The 7,906-nt window shown below is 25.0% G+C and overlaps 1 long non-coding RNA gene across 1 annotated transcript; it reads left to right on the forward strand.

Moving 5' to 3' along the window:
- The first annotated feature begins 1,568 nt into the window (after window positions 1-1,568).
- Window positions 1,569-7,688, forward strand: LOC116185200. Its single transcript, XR_004149992.1, has 3 exons — window positions 1,569-1,719; window positions 2,780-2,863; window positions 7,460-7,688. It is a non-coding gene; the product is annotated as an uncharacterized LOC116185200 (long non-coding RNA).
- The last annotated feature ends 218 nt before the right edge of the window (window positions 7,689-7,906 follow it).

Genomic DNA, 7,906 nt, shown 5'->3' on the forward strand with positions numbered 1-7,906 from the left:
TATGAGTCTACTGTCAGAAATCACAAGAAAAGTACGTATCGTCTCATTATAGATATATAATTTTGTGATATTTTGATATTGTAGTATAATTTATGTACTAATAATACTCTTGTTTAATTAACATGCGTATTATTATTATATTTTTAATCGGTAAATCATTGTGAGAGTTATAAAAATTTAGAAATAAATTGTATAATTTTTAGGTAGTCGATTTGAATAGGGTAGGTGATTCTAGCCAATCAGAGAGCTTCTAGTATTTAACGGTAAGAAAAATTAATTGCGTGACGTCAGTCTACTGTCAGGAATCGTAGAGAAAGTACGTGTCGTCTCATTGTAGGTATATAATTTTGTGGAATATGATATTATAGTATAATTTGTGTACTTATAATACTCTTGTTTAATTAACACGCGTGTTATTATTATATTTTTAATCGGTGGATCATTGTGAGAGTTATAAGAATTTAGAAATAAATTGTATAATTTTTAGGCAGTCGATTTGAATAGGATAGGTTATTCTAGTCAATCAGAAAGCTTCTAGTATTTAATGGTAAGAAAAATTAATGGCCTGAAGCCTGTTGTCAGGAATCGTAGGAAAAGTAGGTGTCGTTTCGTAAAAAATTGTAGATATATAATTTTGTGGTATTTGATATTGTAGTATAATTTGTGTACTATTAATACTCTTATTTAATTAATATGTATTTGATTATCATATTTTTAATTGTCGTTTTATTATAAAAATTATATAAATTTACAATTGAGATATATTATTTACTCAAATTTTCACACATTTTCACACATTTTCAACACAGCTGAAGTAAATTAGATAGATCACTCCAGCCAATCAGGAAGCTTGTAAGATCTAGTGGGGAATCAGTTGCGTCATGGCGTCAGTCTACTGCCAAGGAGAATTGCGCCTCATTTTATCATATTTAATTACGTGAATTTGGTGTAGTATAATTTTTATATTGTTAGTGCTTTCTTTTAATTAGTGTATTTAAGCATTTGTGAAATATTATATCAAAATTAAATTGTCTTTTAAACGTTTTTGTCATTAGTCATTGCTAACATATTTGATAATTTCAATAATCGATTGTTCATATTACAAACATTTATAATTGGATTTGAATATTATATTTTATCACATTATTTTAATATTATTTTAATTTTATTATATTATAATTGTTTTATTGTTCTAAAATAATTTTTAATTGTGCAGATTGCTTGATTATTGGAAGGTGAATGGCGTGAAAGGTGCAATAGGTTATGAATATTTCGCGTTCATATAAATGTGGTAAGGTTTTTAATAAAAAATATATATAAAATATATAATAATTATAAATTTCTTTCTTATTCGAATGGAAATAGAAATAATTATAATAAATCATTTTCATATTTCATTCGTACAAATATTTTTTAGACACGTCTATTCATGCGTATTGTTTTTGTTTTCATATTGGCTCGAGTTAGGAACGTTTCTTATAATTGTGCTTTCCTAGAAATTGATGCTGTATTATTTTTGTTTTGCTATATGTTGAAAGCGAAAAATATTTATAATCTTTCCAGGAAATGAGTGATTTCTTATTACGTTCGATGTTTCGAATTGTTATCAAACTTTGAGCATATAATCTCCTTAATCCAATTCGATAAACGAAATCGTGCCACGAGCTGCCATTTTGCTGTCGAATGTCGTGCTGTTTGGTGGCTTCGTTTCGCTTTCAGGTATGTGACTAATTTATTATATTATATATAATTTTTGTAATTATTGTTTTCTTATTGTTTATTTTTCTTTACTATTATTTATTTATTACATTTATGGAATTATTTATTGATTTATTATAATTAATATTATTTTTGCGAAACAATTTATTAAATTTTCTTTGTAACCTATTTTACTGTTAGTTATTAGCAAAGATATTGGTTTTTAAAATGAGATTAATATTGCATTGTTTCAATAGAATTCTAATTTCGTATATTATATATATTTATATTAAAAATTTGATTTTTTTTATGCAAATTAATATTTGAATATTAAGATAACCTACAAAATAGGGAAAAGGAATTTTAACATTAATATCCGCATTTTAATAATAATTAAAGAGTTAGTAATATTTTATTTTTTATATTAAAAATCAGTAGGTTTTTTTTATTACTTGTTAATATATAATAAAAAGAAGTTAGTATATAGAATAGTAAATTCAAGATATTAATTATTAAAAATACTACAGTAAAAGAAGAGATTAGATAATTAAAAAAGATTAAACAAATTATATTATTATTTTAGATATATTGGGTTATATTTTTTATTCTAAATAAATTAAATTTATTTTTGCAGCATCTAGTTCTAATTCATAGGTCTATAAAAATAGAAATTTTTTTTAATAAATATTTGATAGAAGAAAAAAAATAATAAAAAAATATTTTACTTTTTTATTAACCCCCTTTTCTGCTAATGCAACTTTTTTTCAGAAAATTTAATCGCGCGCAATGCGTAGATTTTAGATTGGTAGATTGAGTGTTTGCTTTGTAATAATACTTTAAATAATTTATATAGTATATTTTACAGTATAATAGCTCTAATTAAATAGAATAACTATTCATGAATTTAGATTAGATGTTTGTTTTAATTATAGTTTAACAAACGCGTTATTAGTCTTTTATTTATTTATTTTTTTTTAATTATTCGTTTCAAATATATATATATATTTCATATATATATAATTTATTTTAAATTATATAATTATATATTATTATAATTATATGATATTCCATTTTTTAGTAGTTCTCGCTTCTTAATTCATAATGGTTGTGCAATAATTTTCATGGAATATCAATAGCAATATCAATAGCAAATTCACATCTAATGGTGAGTCACATATATGTTTTTTCCGGACTCTCAATTATTCGTTTCGAATGCATATTAGAGTCATCAATAGAATAAGGAAGATAATAAAAATGGTTAACTTTATAATGGTTAATAGATATATTATAAAAATTTTATATTATTTATGTATAATATTAGAGATTTAAATGATATAATTTAATAAGTAGTTCATAAAATCAAAGTATATTCAATATATTAATTTGTAAGTGTATATAATTAGATGAATATGCATTTACAAATACTCAATATGAATATTTAAATAAATAATGACATGAATTTAATTGAATAGTATTTTGTAGTAAAAAGTCATATGTCCTTTGAAGTTTAATAATTCTTTTGTGTAGATATTTATTATAATTAGCTTTTATTATTATATTCAGATTTCTGACAGATAGAGTTAGGTAGTTTTTGAAGAAATTAAATTTTTATATTATAGATTTTTTAATTGAATTTTGTAAAGCTTGTGTGTTGTAGAATAGCAGTATCAATACAAGATTAAAATATACTTAACATTGATGGAATTAAATATATTTGTAATTTAATACATGCATGCATATTAATGTGTGTTCATAGATATTAATTAAATAAATAAAATAATATAGATAAATAGAAAATAAATGTAACACAAAAAGTAGTGGGACGTTTTGAAATAATTCAAATATTTATTTTGCTAATTTTATGTATTTTATGCTATTTATCAAAAACTTTTAATTTTCATGATGATGAAAATGTAAAATATTGATAGGAATTAGTATTCGCTTTACCTTCCTATTTGCTTCTTTATAATTTCTTTTATTGTTTATATAACAATCAGATTTGAAGTTATTTCCAAATAAATTTTCTTTTTTGAAAATTTATTTGAAAGTAAATTTTTCGTAAAAGAAGAGTGCATGTGGCATTGTAGTTATTATATATTTCCAATTTGTAGCAAACAGTAAAATTTAAGAAATAGTTTTTGTTTAATATATAATATATAATTATATCATTATATATATAATAAATATAAATGATATAATTATATTTATAAAAAATAATATGAACTAATTCCTTACGTATGCATGGAAAAATAGAAAATTTATTAAGGTGATGGATAATATTCTTGTTTCAGTTCAATTTTTATTTCGTATGATGAATCATTCAATTTTTATGAATGATTCAATCTCATTAGATACGTTCTTAGATTACAACATGTTAAATAGCATAAAATACATCTTAATCTAATTTTTCGATATCTAATTTTAATCTAATTTTTTTAATTTATTTTAAATTAATTCTAATTTAATTTTAGTTTTCACTATTATAAAATAATTGAAATCCTTCAAATAGTGAAAACAAAATACAATATAATTGCAATATAATTGTAATATTTTACAATTATTTACAATTATAAGACAATATGTTATAATTACGATTACAATTACAAAGTTATTTATGAATGTTTAATATCTCGATAAATATATAAATATAACGCGAGATATATACAGATATCGAAAAATTGGTGGGAAATGTTTTTCTCGTATCAACTTTTGGCCCAGTTGGATAAAACTTGAACCGATTTCGAGTATCGTGACAACAACGCCAGAACATATGCCCTTATATCTCCGAGAGTACTTCTTCGACGCCCGTTTTCCCCTTACGATATAGAACCGTGCTCCTATCGCAAAATCCTCCGTTTATCCTGGCTGAAAACTTTTCTCACCTCCCCTCTGTTCGCATCTCCTTCGACAACAGTTGCCGAGTATTAGTAGGGACGCGGTTTCGAGCATCGTCGATGGGAAGATGCACACGAAAGAATCGAGCTTATCGATACAGGTTGAAAACAGGTCGTGTTACATCCGATTAGAAATTCGGTGATTTCGTAATTGTGTAATATATTTTTTTTTTTTAGAAAGGATTAAATGAGAACACACTTTTACCCCTCCTTAGATAGGATCCGATAATTCTACTGTACTTAATACTCGTTTCTCTTATATGCCTTTTTTTCGCTGGGAATGGATTTACTCGTATCTTTTAGAGAAATGGTGAAAAGTTTAATTAATCGATATTTTATGAGGAAAGCGTTTGGCTTTTACGATGTATAAGTTAATTGGAAAATTTAGTAAATATTTTTGAGGAAGTTGTGAAAACAGGATTAGATGTTTAAATCGTGAAAATCGTGAGAAATTTTCTAATTGTCGAGTGAATACATTCTAATTGAATATATTTAAAAAATTTTATATTTATTAGGAAACGATTAGATAAATGATGAGAGGGTTGGAATAGATAAATCATATAATCATCTTATTTTGTGTTAAGATTAACTAATGTAGATTATCGCGTATAATATTGATTGAATAATGAAAAAATTATAGACATTCGATATCTTTTCCTAGAAATTATCATATTAGAAATTATACTTATTTTAACAAATAAATTTAAATCTATTTGGATAATACTACTCAGTATTATTCAAACAGATTTTAATATACTTGTTTATTTTATATAATTAATCAATTAAATTTTAATAATATAATTCATATTAGATTTTGATCAAGTGCTTCCAATAAAATAATATTTGAGACAATTTAGGTTTAATTTATTATTTTCCAAAAAATTATTTTAAAGACTTTTTCACGTTTTTTTAAAAAAATATACAATAGTGTAAATTTCAAATAAAATTGGATTAAAATTGTTATTAAAAAAAAAACTATTTTCTCGTTTCCAATTTCAATGAAAAAACTAGTTTTCATTACTTTCAGAAGATCAAAACGATCGATCGATGCGTTTCGTATCGGCAATACATTCCGATTCACTCTTTCGGAAATTCCAGAAATGACGAAAAAGTTACAAACTATCAGATGGTCGTAGATGTAATTGTTTCGTTAGCAAACGAAGTTTCAATCACATTAATTGTATACGATGGAAATTGGAATTGCATTCGTAAAATTTATGATTTTTTATTTGTATTTCGAACTAAATCAATAGATCTTGCAATCCTTGCAGTTAAAATCATACTATTTCAGTAAAAAAAAAAAAAAAAAATAGATAAATAAAGATCACAAAAGAGAGAAATAGATAGTTTAAAAAGAAATAATTTATATTTATAAAAATATAATGAAACAAAAGAATCTTTTTTTACTTTTTCAATATAAAAGATTTTTTTATTTTTTTTTAATATCTGATAAAAATTATTTCTAATATTTTTAATACAGTAATTAAAGATATTATAGATAATTTATATGAAATAAATTTGTATAATGCATAATATTTTACTATACATATGTATGTATAAGTATAATTAGAGTAGCATGATTTTTATCAGATGTAACTTTGTTCATAATGTAAACTTAAATTAGTTTGTTTTACGACGAATGAGAATCAGCTTCGTGTTATAATTAGTAAAAAAAACTCATGGGAAATTAAGAAGAGGATATAAATTAGAAATTTGTAAATATGAGAGATGTGACAAATTATAATTATATCCTTTTAATAATTTCTGTTTTTATATAAAGTATCTTATAATATCTTATAATTTATAAGAGTGAATTACACAACGAATATAACAATTATAAAAAAAAAATTCTAAAAATTCAAGATACATCTTTTTAACAAGAAATATAATTAATAACGAATTCTTGAAGATTTCATTTTTAACTTGATGTGAAATTTAATTAAATAACATTCAGACGATAAAAAAAAAGAAAGAAAAAGGCTATGTACATTCTCATACTAGGTTAAACGATCTCATTTTCATTGATCGACCGAAACGATACGCAACAATCGATCGTTCTATCCATTCGTCTCCACAAATTTCAACGACCATTACATTAGCTACTTTTTCCACAAACATTTCTGTGAAATTTAAATCTCGTTTTCGTTCGAAGTGAAATTTTTCTATGAAATAGACACCATAAACTATTGTTAAATTCATCATTCCACAAATAAAACCTTTCAGATCCAACGAACGAAAGAAAAAAGTTGGACGCAGTTGAACATCGAAAAATAAAACATAAAGTTGGGCAATATCTTTTAAGACAGAGACATATCCTTAGCCTTAAATCTTCCACCTTTTCTTTGTTAATTCAATTTACCTCCACACCGCGTTAGAAGCATAGCACCCCTGCTACTTAGTTCTTAACTACTCACCTTATCCTTCCTCTCTGATCCTTGCACCCCACCCCTTGTCCCGCCCATTTCGAGCGAATACTCCAACTGGGCTGCACCACGTTTCTTTCTTTTGTTTTATCATTGAATTACGGCGCGTAGGGCATTAACATTTTCCCGTGATTATTTAAATTTAAGACAATCGTAGCCACGACTAGCTGGCTGCAGCTTCGCCAACCTTAATGCCGAACAACCGTGCTCCTCAGCCTCTATCCATTGTATCGTCTCCCTCTTATACCCACGAAAAGCTCGGACGTTCCTTCCTTCGACCTCTTTTTCAACCAACCTTAGAAAATAACGCGGCCTACTTCTTATATCCCGAATGACAAACCGCATCCCAACCGAACTTTCATCCGCGAATTTCTCTAATTTTTACTCCCTCTCCGATTCCGACCCCCTTTTTGTGCTTTTCTTATTCCGTGTCTTCTTTTCCAGTTTTCTCTGCGAATTCAGTTCGTGGAGATACCATTTACCGGACGATTTATTGGAAATTAAAACTCCGATTTCTTGCCTCCCCACCAAAGAAAGGGATGCAAAAAGAATATTTAAGACTATTAAGTTTATCGGGGTATTGTTGCTGATTATAGTTATTGAGAAATTTTATCAGTTTTAGAACTTTTAAGGTAGTTTATTTATTTATTTATTTATTTTTAAATATTTTAAATCGATTTTTGGATATATTGTCGAGTTATAATTGAAATTTTCATAAATTACCTTATCTGATATTCAAATTACTTACTTAAAAATCTTAATTATAGGAAAAATTTTATACTAAATTTTCTGTGATATTATAGGATCTGATTTCTTAATTTTAATTTAGGCAATTCTATCGGTAAAAAATACAAAAAAGACAATTTTTTTTTATTATCAATGACTCAAAAC

The sequence above is a fragment of the Apis dorsata genome, unplaced genomic scaffold (assembly GCF_000469605.1).
Source record: "Apis dorsata unplaced genomic scaffold, Apis dorsata 1.3 scaffold_126, whole genome shotgun sequence".
Lineage (NCBI taxonomy): Eukaryota > Metazoa > Arthropoda > Insecta > Hymenoptera > Apidae > Apis > Apis dorsata.